The sequence below is a fragment of the Typopeltis vanoorti genome, chromosome 21, assembly GCF_054136105.1.
Source record: "Typopeltis vanoorti isolate ZY-2024b chromosome 21, IOZ_Tvanoo_1.0, whole genome shotgun sequence".
NCBI lineage: Eukaryota > Metazoa > Arthropoda > Arachnida > Uropygi > Thelyphonidae > Typopeltis > Typopeltis vanoorti.
In genome coordinates this window covers 10,433,743-10,447,314 of record NC_143569.1, presented here as the reverse complement: position 1 = coordinate 10,447,314, position 13,572 = coordinate 10,433,743, and positions in this window count along the sequence as shown.

The following is a 13,572-nucleotide window of genomic DNA, read 5'->3' as shown; positions in this document are numbered from 1 at the left end:
GCAAACACTCCTCACGCATCCTATCTTGAACACCACGGATCATTGAGTCACCATACATTATACCTCTTACCATTCCATCGCTCCTATTGTTTCCATTCTCTCCTCTTCTTGCTGATATGATTCTTCTTTCAAGAGTGAAGTATGCAATCTGACTCAAATAATGCTAAATTTTAGCATTATCTGAGTAATAGGATATCTTCTATAGTAATATAGAAGATATCCTATTATCTTCTATATTATCTGTATTAGGATATCATCTATTACAACTATATGATTAAAAGCTCAAAAGTTATATAAAGAAGGCAATTTAAGAGAAATGTGAAACTATTTTTTGCATAATTAAGATATATTTTTGAAGAAAGTCTTAGGAATAAAATTTAGGAAAGAAAAGAAGTTAAATAAGTATCAGTATCTGCAACCTTCCATTCTATAACTAAACATCATATCATTAAATAATAATGATAATAATTTCCCTCATTTTCAGTAAAATATGTCCTCACATAAATTCCCAGGAACAAATCTCCTAAAGTGCCTCCGTAGCGCAATTGGAAGAATGATGATACGTTGTGCCATTCAATTGGAAAAGGCCTAAGTTCAATTCTCTTCAATAGGAGGAATCTTTATAATGACTTTTTCAATCGAAGGTGAGTTAGCCGATCTCATACGGAGGTAGCAGGGTTTTTTCTCCTGGAAACTCAGGATTTTCATCCCGCATACAGACAAATCCCTTCAGAACACAAGCAATTTACAGACAAAAAAATACTAGCTGTGGTGGTGGGCAGTAGATGGTGCTGATGTAGATAACTGGTAGTAGAGGATCGGTGTAGTGGTGGAGATGGAGCGTCATACAATAGGTGTCCTCCTGCGATGAGTCTTCGGACTCCTTGGAGGTGTCACAAATAATCATATGAATATGTCTGAAACCAACTTGTTTCAGATGTAAGCAATAACAACTAATGCATAATACAATTTACAGACAAAAAATACTAGTGGTAGTGTGTCCTCCTTTGATAAGTTCTTGGACTCCTTGGAGGTGTCGCTTAATAATAATGATAATTTCCCTCATTCTCAGTAAAATATGTCCTCACATAAATTTCCAGGAACGAATCTCCTAGTTTCCTCCCCCATGTACTGACAAATTTCCTCTGTATCAATTATATGATAACCTTTAAGTAACTTAAAGATTCTTAAGTTAGTTTATCCCCTTTTCTACTTGTCAATCAATTTCTGTAACCCACACATCTTCAACCTATCCTCATAAGGAGTATCTTCCATAGAACTGTCACAATCTTGGTCACTATCCTCTGGATCATTTCCACCTATTCCTCATTTCCAAAAATCCACATAACTAGATGCATGTTTATGTGGACTCCTTCACAGGACAAAATGTGAGCTCAAGTGATGGGAGAAATGATTGGCGTGTGGTACAGAAGAATGGAGCATCAAAGAAAGAGTCAATGGGAAGAGCATAAAAGTGCAAGAGATTGGATGAAAAGAGATAGTATTGTATGGGGATTCGATGATAAGAGGTGTACTTAATGAGAAAGTGAGAATGTTTTCTGAAAGCATGCTCACTTTCCAACAAGTGAGCATGTTGGAAAGTGAGATACAAATCCACAAAAGCATGTTTTCCAGGTGCAGAGATAAAGGATGTTAGTGACACTGTAAGTACGCAGAAGAATGGAGTGAACAAGTTGATTTTATTGGCTGGGACAAATGATTTGAAAGGTGAGAAGTATGCAATGAGAGAAGATATGAAAGAGTAATAGTGGAAGCAAAAATGAAGAGCAAGAAAGTAAAGATTGTGAGTGTGTTGCCTTAGTAAGATGGGACAGAACTGAGAAGAAGGGCCATGATAGCCAATGAGTCAATGAAAAGATTGTGCAGGACAAATGGTGTGCAGTTTATTGATGTATCGAGTGAATATGATGGACAGAAGGACCTATATATGCCCAATGGACTACATTTAAATCGTTTTGGAGTTAGATGTTTGGAGAAAATGTTGTTTGGTGAGAATGTGGTAGTGCAAAACCAGAGAAACTAGAGATATCATGGAGGATGAAATCAAGCACGTCTGGCCACCCCTGTGATAAATGAGCATGAGGATAAACCAAGTTTGCAGGTCTCCAATTTAAATGGGTTGGTAATGACATTATACAAAGGTAACTATGAGTACAAAGGACTTTTGAAATGCATGTACATGAATGTAACAAGTATCAGGAATAAGGGTGAGGAGTTTTTGGCAATGGTGAGCTTGACTTAGCCAAAAATAATAGGCACCCGCAAGACCTGGTTGACTGAAAATGATATAGTTATAGGGATAGAATGTAAAGGATATTGTATTTTCAGGGAAGACAGAAGGCACAGGGCAGAAGGTGGATATTGCTGATGATAGCCACAGTGATGTTTGATGCTTGTGTAATGATTTCTCACACCAACAAAATTAGAAGTTAAAGAGGATATTAGGTCTAAGGGAGATGGTTCATTTCAGGCTGTCTGGTGTGAGATAGAGGCAAATAGGACAAAATATGTTGTTGGGTGCTGCTATAGACCAGGGGTGGGGGGTCCACAGGAAGACAAAGATACCATGTATTGGTAGATTAGCATGAGTGTAGGCCAAACAATAATTATGGAAGACTTTAACTATGGGACACTGATTGGAGGGAGGAAAGAGGACATGGCAAGATTGAAGTGGGATTTATACAGTTGCTAAGGGATAATTACATGAAACAACATGTTATAGAGGGGACAATGGATTTGAGGATGTTGGATCTGATAATAGCATCAGAAGATGTATCCATAACCACTGCTTCCAATTGGGGAAGAGTGACCATGCAGTCTTGTTCTGGGAAGTTGCCGAACATGTGCAGTTCATCTTGGAACAGTGCCATGGCTTGAGAAGCTACAAGGAAGGAAAGAATGTCAGCAGTGCATGGCAAGAAATCGGAGATTGCTTGAGAGTAGCAGTATCAGACTGCATACCCAAGGTCAGGAGGATAAACCACGTTGGGATTAAGTAGACGAGTAGGGATATAAAAAGCAAGTGCTGAAAAAAAAATAATAATAAAATAAAATAACATTGTGGAGGAAATATAAAGAAAAAAGTGATCAGCATACTGATGAGCAATATAAAGGGTGTACAAGCAAGAAGAGTGTCTAGTATATTAAGAAAGGCCAATTCAGACTATGTGAGAGAATTAGCTGAACAGGAGAAAGTAAAGCCAAAAGAGCTTTTCATTATGTAACAAGTAAGAGGAAAAATGACTATGGTAGAATAACTTTAAACAATAATCATGGTAGGAAGGTGACTGAACCAAAAGAAATAGTTGAGCTGCTGAGTGATCATTTTGCAAAGGTGTATCATCCAAGTAGTGATCTTACAGTTGCTGATGTTACAGAGATGCATATCAACAATGAGGTAGATGAACAGGAGAAGTTCAGCATATTAAAAAATATGAATGTGAACACAGCAGTGAGACTCAATGGCATATCATTTCTTGTATTACATGAATGTGCAAAAGAACTAGGATTTCCACTGACGAAGTTGTTCAATCTAAGTCTCAGCTCTGGCAGCATTCTAAGATAGTGGAAATAGGGTAAGACAGTGCCATTTCATAAAGGTAGCTTCAAGACAGAGATAGCAAACTACAGACCGATTAATATATCAGGAGTGGTTGTTCAAGTATTGGAAAAGTTGGTGAAAGGTAAAATACAACAGTAGGTGGATAGCGATGCAATACTCTATAGTGGGCAGCATGGCTTTGTAAAGGGTAGGTCCTCTCTTAGTAACTTATTCACATTTTATAATAAACATGACAGCAGAATTGGATAAAGGTAATGGCTATGCCACGATACTGCTTGACTTTGCCAAGGCATTTGACAGAATACCACATGGAAAACTATTACAAAAACTGGGGAAGATATGAGCTAGCAGCATGGATTGGGGGGGGGGGGGGGCTGAGGGACAGACACCAGAGAGTAGTATATGGTGGAGTGTAGGAGAATGATGGTGATTAGTGAAGTACCCTAGGGTTCAGTACTAGGATCACTACTCTTTAATTTGTATATCAATGACATAGAGAAAGATTTTTTCTTTATTTATTTATTATGTGACACCTCCAGGGAGTCCATAGACTCATCAAGGGAGGGCAGTTGCTGTACAACTCTCTCCACCAACTATAATGAACTGCAACCACATCAACGCCATCTACCACCCACCACCACTAGTATTTTCACAGACAATCACAAACATCCATGCCCACGGCGGGATTCGAACCAACAGCCTTTTGACTGGATACGCTAACCACTCGGCCAACCAGGCCAGCTTTTAAGAGGGGATATTCAGTTGTTTGCAAATGATGCAAAACTGTAGAGAGCAATAGGTGATATAGGTGATGTAGATCTCCTGCAGGATGAATTGAATAAACTGGCATTGTGGACAAAGGATAATGATTATCAATTTTGCAAAATGTTTTGGATTGAGAAGATTGCAGGCAATTGATGAGGCTATGGACTTGGGGATAATGGTTGCCAAAGAGTAGAAATTCAGAGAGCATATTGCAAAAGTTGGTAAAATAGCCTTAAAAAATTACCTGGATATTGAAACACCCACTACAAGTAAAGATATGGAAGTGATTATCCCACTTTATGAGGCTATGATTCAGCCACATTTTGACACAGATTTGGTCACCTGGGTTTCTTGTGGACCAGGAGGTGGTCAAACAATGCCCCCCCCCCAGCCAACTTCTACACAGAACACTTGGAAAAGCTGGCTATCAATACAGCCACTCTCAAACTAGTGCTTTGGCTATGCTGTCGATGATGTGCTTGCTATATGGCCACATGGCCCAGACACATTGGATACATTCTTAAAGCATTTAAATAGCCAACACCCAAAAATCCACTTTACAATAGAAGTGGAAGCTAATGACTGTCTGCCTTTCCTGGATACACTAATCACGCATCTTCCAGATGGTTCCTTATCTTTTTCGGTTTATAGAAAACCCACACATACAGGGAGATATTTGCACAAACAGTCAAGCCATCACCCATCCCAACAGTATAGAATCCTTAAAACGCTAATCCACAGAGCTATATATCTGTGAATAGAGTGATTTGTTCCAATGACAATGCTTTAACTGCTGGACTTACTCACTTACATCACACCTTCTTATCTTATTGGGATTATAGAATAGACAAAATACTAAATGCTCCCCAGAACCTCCCCCTCCCCACTGTCTACCACAGAAGACTAAAGAAAAACTGTCACCATGCCATACATACAAGGCACATCTGAAAAGATGTCTAGAGTGCTTAATGAACATCAGCTACACACTGTATTTAAACCTTATATCAAATTGGCAACTCTCATTCATTCACCCAATGACAGAATCTCTTCTTTATCACATCCAGGAATCTATGAAATGACTGTTTGTGTGATTGAGCTTACTATTGAAGATAGGAAGAACTGTGGACATCTGCTTCAGTGAACATAAAAAATACATCTGACACTATCACTATGGCAAGTCGGGTCTAGCAAACCATGCCTTGGACACCCCTGCACATAGAATCAATTAGGAAAAAAAACAAACGTGCTGCACAGAAGTCGTTATAAGTCAGAGAGATTGTTTTGAATCAACAGAAGCCTTAAAACATACACAAACCTCAACAAGTATGGCTGTATAAATTTGTCAAAGATTTGGGAGAGAGTCATCTTAAGACCTAATTAAGATTTGCTTTTTCTCTCGGATTTTTTTTTTGTTTCCAACATAGATGCCGCCTGATGAGGACTTTAGTCTTTGTGTTGTACATTACAATTGTTCAAACTAGTCCCATTGTTATAACAAATTGTTGTTGTTTCACATACTGTGACAAACTGTTTTTGCTCTGAAGATGCTGGATAGAATACCGGCAATAAGTTAATAAACAGTTATTTTCTTATAAATCTGTGTTCTCATCTATATACCGTTAAAATTAATCAACAAAGCTTAGTTGATAGGTGGAAAAGAGGGGACATGCTAGAAATTTTGAAGATATTAAAGGGATTTTATAAAATTGATGGAAGTGAAATTTTTTGATATATGACAAATAGTCAGAAAACTCGGGCCATCCGCGGAAGTTGTGTAAGAGTGTGGACCAGATTTTTTTGCATAGAGAGTGGTGAGTGAGTGGAATCGATTGCCAGAATTGGTTGTGGGTACCCTGATGGTCAACAGGTTCAAGGAAAGGTATGATAGGATTTGTGTGTATGATGACCTGATTTGGATCTCCCACGATGAATTTCCAGATTCCATGGAGATGCCGTAGAAGAAGACCTTGAAAAGAGATATAATAACCTCATCATCTCTGCTTGTCAGTGTGTTCCTTAATAACTTCATGAATAATCCTATCTATTGATTTCTGAATTTCGTCCTTAACTAATTTCTCCAATATCTCCAGTATCCTAAGATAATGAGAGTGTAATAATTTGCTACATCAGCCCCTTAGAGCCCCATTTATGCATCAGAACTATTTTCCCCTCTTTCTATTCCATGCAAACAATTTCATCAAAAACACTGTCATTCCCCAGCATATTCTTGTAAAATGTAAGCTGATATACTATTTAATCCTAATAGTTGTATTCACATCAAGATTCATCTCCAGTCCATCTACTTCCAAATAGAGTTCCAAATCCATTACTGCAATATCTCTACCTGGATGATATACACCTTTGTAAAGGGATCACTCAGTAGTTCAACTATTTTATCTGCTTCAGTCACCTATCTACCATCAGCATTAATCATTAATCTACTATTCTTACATGCTGCATATTGAAATAACTCTGTGGAATTAAATGAACTTTTTTTCACTTAGTTATGCTATAAATTAAAGATGCCAACAAATATTATAGGTTTCATCCTTTATCCAAGTGTAAGCAAACTAAGTTTGCGCATGAGTCACTTCACGAATGGACTACTTGAATATAGAAGCTAATGATTTCACATCAATTGCCTTAGTATCCCATAATGCAACTTACATATTCATACTGATGTATAATGCTATGCATTATGGGAAGGGCCACAACCCACATCGATTTCAACCTTTATAGAGGTTCATGAGTGAGAGCCAGACCCAAGAGTAATGTGATACCCCAGTTGAAGTAATGCATTAGTCATATTTCAATATACAAGTAGTCAAAAGGTGTCACTTATTGCTAAAATACTCTGGATTAGAGATAGATTTTAAAAGTGTTTTTCACTTGGTTATACTATAAATTAAAGATGCCAAGAAATCATATTCTTGGTTTACTAACAACAATTGACGTGAATTCATTAACATCTATATACAAGTAGCCCAGTTGTGAAGTGACTTCACACACAAATTTTGTTTAGTTACACTTGAATAAAGGATGAAACCAAGAATATAATTTCTTGGCATATTTAATTTATCTGTAGAATTAACTTTGTCTTTTGGCATCTTTTGGCCTGTGCTGTTCTTCATGCTGCTCATATGCTTGCTGATCACCTTTCTCTTTAAATTTGCTGCATAAAATGAGCATTAATTAATATGAAAATATCATAAAAACATTAAATCCATGAAGAGAAGAATTTCATTATGACAAATGGTAACACTATATGTTGAGATATAGATCTGACCTAAAGAATATCTTAGCCTGACTTTCAGTAAATTTTCCTTTAAACTTAATGTGACTGCAACCATGAAACAATAATAATAATAAATTATAATCACTTATTGGACTTTCTTTCCAATGAAAGTTACTTGTTCAGAGATAAGTATCTTTTGCAGGTAAGATTATCATTCAAAAAAAAAAAAAAAAAAAAAAAAAAAAAAAGAACAAGGTATGGGTAATTTGACAGAAATTTCTAAGTTAGTGGGTTTGGTACATTCAGAGCTGGCAGAAGGGAGCTTGCAGGCGGGTGCCACTAGAAGATGGGCGCCGTTTCAAAGTGTTAGTATGAAGTTTCATTCTTTCTTTAAATTTTTGTAAACAAATTAAGTAATAATAATTAGGTAACTCAATATAATGGCTACAAATTTACATATTCTGCATAAAAATAGATTTTTGTCATATAATTATAAATAAATAAATTGCCATTTGTTTGGGGGCACCCCCATTTCAGCTTTGCAGGCAGGCAATGTCCAGCCTAGCGCCGGCCCTGAGTACATTAATCTAGAATAACCATTTATTCAGTGTAGACAGAGTGAGAAAAGGTGAGGAAAAATAATAATAATAATAATTATTATTATTATTATTAACATGTGACCTCCATGGAGTCAGAGACTTATCGTGGGAGGTACTCACTACTGCATACAATGCTTATTCAAAAGTGTCTTAAACCGATTCAATGTGTCCACATCCACAACACACTCAGACAATGCATTTCACTCACCAACTACCCTCCATTCAAAGAACCTGCTTCTCACTCCTTTGCTCACACCCTCCTTATACATTTTCCAGCAATGACCTCTTGTTCTACTCCCCTCACCAATTCTATGAAAAATCTCTTCCATGTCTACCCGATAACAACCCCTGACCAGTTTATATGTCTCAATCATAACCACCCTCTTCCTCCTATTCACGAGGCTCTGCAACTTACATTCTCTCAATCTCTCCTCATACTCCACATTCCAAAGACCACTGACTACATTTATGAATCTTCTCTGTACCCTTTCCAACATATCCTTGTCACCATGAAAACCCAGCGACCAAATCTGTGCACAATAATCCATATGAGACCTGATCAAGGCCTTATACAATGGAATCATAACCTCTCTATTTCTGCATGTCAGTGTTCTCCACATCATTGCCATTATTCAATGTGATGTCTTCACAACTTGTGCAATGTGGCTCTTGAATTTCAGGTCCTTGTCCACCATCACTCCTAGATCTCTCATCTCCTCTACTTCCGTTAAAGTTTTCCCACCAAGTGTATATGTTGCAAAATCTCAAAACCTTACACTTGGCAACATTGAACTGATAGTTCCACTTACCTGCCCAGTCATGCAATCTATTCAAGTCCTCTTGTAAGGCATTAACATCAGCCTGACTGTGCATTGCTCTCCCCAGTTTTGCATCATCTGCAAACAGCTGGATATCACTAGTTAAACCCAACCCAATATCATTAACATACAAATTGAACAACAATGGCCCCAAAACTGACCCCTGTGGCACACAGCTGGTAAAATTTTCCCTTTCAGGATAATGAACCCCCATATACAACTCTCTGGTACCTATCCGACAGCCAGTCGCCGATCCAACACACAAGTCTGTTTATCCAATCCCATCTGTTTTAATTTATATAAGAGCTTGTCATGTGGCAGTCTATCAAAAGCCTTTGCAAAATCCAAGTACACCACTGTATATGCATCTCCCTCATCTAAGGTATTTGTCACCTTGTTATAGTACATAAGCACGTTAGTCAAAAACATGATCTCCTCTTAACAAACCCATGCTGATAACCAAAGAGAATACTGCTGTTATCAACCCATTTCTGTATCCTACTTCTCACCAATCTCTCCAGGACCTTCACCACAACTCCAGATATACATGGCCTATAATTTGAAGCTACAGCCTTATCACCACCTTTATGCAGTGGAACAATTTTACCCTCCTTCCACTCCCTTGGAACCTGTGCTGTGCTCTTATTAAACAGGCATGCCAATGCTACTGCCAGTTCCCTGGAACATTCCCTTAACATGCGTGGTGATATGTCATTAAATCCTATTGCCTTATTAACATCAATGTTATTTATTTCCTCAAATACCTCCTGCTCACTCACAATTAAGCCATCCTCTCCTATGCCCTCTACACTTAAGTTCCTAATGATTCCACCCTGATCAGGATGAATTACCCTGAAACAATAAGAAACAATATGAAGTTGCAAAAGTGTATGGTGAGTGATGAATATATTTTTTTTTACATGGAGAGAGTGGTTAGTGAAGAGATGAAATTCTAGAAGGTGTTAATTACTGGTTGTGAGATGTACCTAATGATGAATCGATTAACTCCACAGAAATATGTTAATTATAATGATAATCAGAGGAAATAGTTTCTACATCAGGTCAGTGTTTTGAAGGGTGAATAAATGGTACATAATGTACATGGATGCAAGCTTATATGACAACAAACTGCCTATTTATTGCTATTACTTCCGTACTCTCTAAAATAATAGAAAAATTTATCAATCCTCAAATTTACTGATTAGAGATTTATCAGTTAACACGTTCGCTGCCACGCTCCTCAGGCATAGTTTGTTCCTGCACGCCAAGCGCTTTCACGTCTTCAAGGTCACTATGAGTAATCTTGTAGCCGGCTTATCAGACAGAATTTTGTTTCATAGGCCAACTACGAGTAATCTTGTATCACTTCCACCTATATATTACATGTGCTGACGACGGTGTTTATTGCGTCTAGTCTAGATTTAGTTTCTAGTCTCTAAGAACCTTCAATTTCGCCATGGCCAGTAAAAGAAAACTTTCTGATATAGAAGTAGAAGCTGATGCTAATATGAACGATGATGAATTTCATGAAATATTTGGTGCCGATTCCAAAGATGATCCTACAGATAACTCCAGCAGTGACTCAGATGATGAAGAAACTTTTAAAGATGAAGTTAGCATCCAGCCAAATACATCAACATCTACTTATTGGGAAAATTCAGAATAAGAGCCCCCACAATTTGACTTTGTTGAAACTGCAGGTTTTAAAATTGACACTGGAAATTTCAGTATCAAAAGGTTAGTTGAACTTTTCTTTTCTGAAGATTTTCACACAATTTTAGTAGAACAAACTAATTTATATGGTTTACAAAATATTGAGCAAAGCTAAGTGCAGATCAAAAAAAGTCAAATAATTTCAAACTGGAAAGCAATAGACATACTTGAAATGAAATTATTTCTTGGACTTTTACTTCATATGGGTCCTTGTAATTTACTATTGAGCATTATTGGAGTACAAATCAACTTTACAATTTGCCATTTTGGCACTCTAAAATGAGCCGAAATCGATTTCAAATTTTATTGCATCATTTGCGTTTTGCAGATAATTCCCAAGCAGCTAATGATAAATTGCACAAATTAAGACCAGTCCCAGATCATTTTAATAGTGTAATGAGAAATAGCTACACACTAGACAGAAACTTATGTATTGATGAGTCAATGGTGTTGTGGCATGGTAGACTGGCATTTCGGCAATACATAAAAAAAAATGTAAGAGTTTAAAGAAATCTATTTGCCACTGACATTTTCAGAGCATTTCCTCATGTATGGAATCAATGGCTGATCAGCAAATTAGATTGGATGCCCAGTAGTAATTCAATAGCTATTTTTTCTCTCTATGGTTGATAACTGACCATCGTGATGGATATCTTCCACTCTTCAAACTTCCCAACTAATGCAGGAATACCCAAAGCTCTGTTCTGCCACCTATCCTCTTTCTTCTATATATCAATGTCATTCTGTCATTAACGAATAATCCTTCTATAGTTTTCATGACTGGATACGTCACTCCTTCTATGCATTTGACAAACTTCACAATGACCAAACAGTGCTAAGCTTCTACAATGAGAACTTTAAAAATCTTTATGCTAATCTCTGAATACATAAGTATAATATAGTTACTTTCAATGCTACCAAAATACAATCCTGCATTTCTTCACACCCAAAGGGATCTTAACTCACCTTCTCTTATCTTTGATAATACAAGTCACCAAACAAGATAAGATCTCTTGCTCCTTAGACCAATACCTACCCCTAGTCATTCCTGGCACAAACACTTCATATCAACTGCTTCCCCAACTTCTAAAAAACTTGCCATCTTTTTTCATTAAAGATGATATTAACTCTGTACAAAGCTCAAATCTGCACAACCTTAGAATACTGTTCTATTTTGGTGGTGCACCATGGACCTCAAAAATTCTTGAAGCTGTGCAGAAGAAAGCAGTCTCACTAATCAATGATCCCACCTCAAATGACTCACTTTGCCTACTGCTGCCTCATGGATAGTTCATTTCACTGATATTTCTCTTCTAGGTATTGTATAAGCAAGGGCCACTAAACTGACATCCATAATTCTGATACTTTCCAATAAGCTTGTGAAAATATGACAAGCATCTGTTAGCCATTCATTTACAGTCCAATTTTAAATACTGAACCTGCTTCTCCTCTTCCTCATTCATTCCAACAACCTTTCTTTTGTGGAAGAGCCTTCTATACAGTGTTTTCCAACAACCACAACCTGTAGCTATTATACATTATGCAACCTCTTGTGCAAGATTTATATTAAATGAATTAAATATATATATATATTTTTTTTTTTTTAATGTATATAATGTATGTATGTGTATATATATATATATATATATATATATATGTATACACAGGTAACCCTCGTATAACGCGGTATTTATACAATGAGGTTTCAATATAACGTGGTCTACAAAGTGTAGTAACCCTTGTTCAACAAGGGTTACTACACTTTGTAGACCAAAGTTTTTATAAAAACACAAGTCTACAAATTATACTAACCTTTTATCTTTAATTTTTTTTTTTTTTTACATTGCAACTTAAAAATCCAATTTTATCTTTGTTAAATTTGCATCTGCCCGTATTGCGCATGTAGTTATAAGTAGCAAATTTATATTATGGGAAATGCCCTTTAGCAGGCATGTACGTCAATTGTTTATTGTATAGTGTTTATTGTTGAAAGTTGTCTTCGTTTTCTGCCAGGAAAGAACATTAAAAATCATAAGTATGTTAATCTCAACTGAGCACTTTATTTTCTGGTGAGTTACAAACAATATGCAATAATTTTTTATGCAAACATTTTATTTTAATAGTTATGGCCACACTTAGAGAGCTTTTGCGATATGGTTGAAAATGAAATTAGTGAATTAATTGATGGGGAAATAGATTTAAATTAGGAGGAACTGGTACAATTAACAGATGACGTCGAACTAAACGATGGGGAAAGTTCTGCTGAAGATTCTGATTGTGATGAAACCGTTAAAGAATACAGTTTAAAGAAATTAGCAGAAGGTTTGGACTTGGCAAGAAACTTAGGAAATTATTTTATGGATAATAATCTCTCAATGGAGTGCTCTGGAAAATTCACGAGACAATTGGATATTTGTTTAGCTCCATATTATAAACTTAATAAAAAATTGCAGCATAGGGATAAGCAAAGTCTTATTACTGACTTCTTGATATTTAAACCAGCCAAAGTATGCAATGAGAATTATACAAATGATGTCCAAGAGATTTCAAGTGATGACGACGTCCGGCCACTCATAAATAAAGAACATCTACAGAATGTTCGTTTTGAAGATAGTGATGACGATAAATTATGCTATTTATTTTATTTTGCCTAAAGCATTTTATGCATTATAAGCAATGAAGTTTACGTACAATTTACACATAAGTTTACACTATGTATTTTGTTTCATAGTTTATGTTATCTTACCTTACATGAATTACCTGAATTAAATAAAAATATTTTTTGGATATGTCATTGTTGTTTATATAATTAAAAAAAAAAAACGATTTTGGAACATAACCCTACTTTTTCTATACAAT